Consider the following 2,268-nt stretch of genomic DNA (forward strand, 5'->3'; position numbering starts at 1 on the left):
TTGAGCATTCTGATTTTGCACATTCTGAGAACATGGCACAACCTCCACCCCGTGAGAGGACTCTAAGGGAAATGGCTGCACCTGATTTCACCTACGAAAGCTTGTGCATCCAATACCCTGATAAGGATGTCCCATATGTTCTTAAAACTGGACTGATTCATTTGCTTCCAAAGTTTCATGGCCTTGCAGGTGAAGACCCGCACAAACATTTGAAGGAATTTCATATTGTCTGCTCCACCATGAAACCCCCAGATGTCCAGGAGGATCACATATTTCTGAAGGCTTTTCCTCATTCTCTGGAGGGAGTGGCAAAGGACTGGCTGTATTACCTTGCTCCAAGGTCCATCACGAGCTGGGATGACCTTAAGAGAGTATTCTTAGAAAAAATTTTCCTTGCTTCCAGGACCACAGCCATCAGGAAAGATATCTCAGGTATTAGACAACTCAGTGGAGAGAGCCTGTATGAGTACTGGGAGCGATTTAAAAAACTATGTGCCAGTTGCCCCCACCATCAGATTTCAGAACAACTTCTTCTCCAATATTTTTATGAAGGACTCAGTAATATGGAGAGAAGTATGATAGATGCTGCCAGTGGTGGAGCCCTTCGATACATGACTCCTGCTGAAGCCAGAAATTTAATTGAGAAGATGGCTTCCAACTCTCAGCAGTTTAGCGCCAGAAATGATGCCATAGTCATTAGAGGAGTGCATGAGGTAGCTACAAACTCATCTGCATCATCTGAAACTAAGAAGCTTGAAGGCAAACTGGATGCATTGGTTAACTTGGTAACCCAGCTGGCCTTGAATCAGAAATCTGTACCTGTCGCAAGGGTTTGTGGTTTGTGCTCCTCTGCTGACCACCATACAGACCTTTGCCCTTCCATGCAGCAACCTGGAGCAATCGAGCAGCCTGAAGCTTATGCTGCAAATATTTACAATAGACCTCCTCAACCTCAGCAACAAAATCAACCACAACAGAACAATTATGACCTCTCCAGCAACAGATACAACCCTGGATGGAGGAATCACCCTAACCTCAGATGGTCCAGCCCTCAGCAACAACAATAGCAGCCTGCTCTGTCCTTCCAAAATGCTGCTGGCCCAAGCAGACCATACATTCCTCCACCAATCCAACAACAACAACAACCTCAGAAATAGCCAACAGTTGAGGCCCCTCCACAACCTTCCCTCGAAGAACTTGTGAGGAAAATGACTATGTAGAACATGCAGTTTCAGCAAGAGACCAGAGCCTCCATTCAGAGCTTAACCAATCAGATGGGACAATTGGCTACCCAATTGAATCAACAACAGTCCCAAAATTCTGACAAGTTGCCTTCTCAAGCTGTCCAAAATCCCAAAAATGCCAGTGCCATTTCATTGAGGTCAGGAAAGCAGTGTCAAGGACCTCAACCCGTAGCACCTTCCTCATCTGCAAATGAACCTGCCAAACTTCACTCTACTCCAGAAAAAGGTGATGAGAAAAATTTACCTAACAATTTCTGTGCAGGTGAATCTTCTTCCACAGGTAATTCTGATTTGCAGAAGCAGCACATTCCCCCTCTTCCATTCCCTCCAAGTGCAGTTTCCAACAAAAAAATGGAAGAGGCAGAGAAAGAGATCTTGGACACGTTTAGAAAAGTAGAGGTAAACATACCTCTGTTGGATGCAATAAAGCAAATTCCAAGATATGCCAAATTCTTGAAGGAGCTGTGCACAAATAAGCGGAAGCTTAAAGGAAGTGAATGGATTAGCATGGGCAGAAATGTCTCCGCATTGATTGGTAAATCTGTTCCTCAAATTCCTGAAAAATGCAAAGATCCAGGTACATTCAGCATACCTTGTATTATAGGGAATAGTAAGTTTGACAATGCCATGCTAGATTTAGGAGCTTCTGTTAGTGTTATGCCTCTGTCTATTTTTAATTCTCTATCTCTAGGTCCCTTGCAGTCAACTGATGTGGTAATTCATTTAGCTAATAGAAGTGTTGCCTACCCTGTTGGTTTCATAGAAGATGTCTTAGTTAGAGTTGGTGAACTGATTTTCCCTGTTGATTTTTATATTTTGAATATGGAAGATGGATTCTCTCAAGGATCAGTTCCCATCATTCTAGGCAGACCCTTTATCAAAACTGCTAGAACTAAGATAGATGTTTATGCAGGCACACTATCCATGGAGTTTGGTGATATAACTGTTCATTTTAATATTCTGGATGCTATGAAATACCCATCTGAAGATCTTTCTGTATTTCGTGCTGAAATAATTGACCATG

The 2,268-nt window shown here is 42.9% G+C and overlaps 1 non-coding gene across 1 annotated transcript; it reads right to left on the minus strand.

The window, feature by feature from the left end:
• Positions 1-410: 410 nt before the first annotated feature.
• On the minus strand, positions 411-517 carry LOC113001790 (small nucleolar RNA R71). Its single transcript, XR_003267276.1, has one exon. It is a non-coding gene; the product is annotated as a small nucleolar RNA R71 (small nucleolar RNA).
• Positions 518-2,268: the final 1,751 nt, after the last annotated feature.

This window comes from Glycine max, chromosome 5 (assembly GCF_000004515.6).
Source record: "Glycine max cultivar Williams 82 chromosome 5, Glycine_max_v4.0, whole genome shotgun sequence".
NCBI lineage: Eukaryota > Viridiplantae > Streptophyta > Magnoliopsida > Fabales > Fabaceae > Glycine > Glycine max.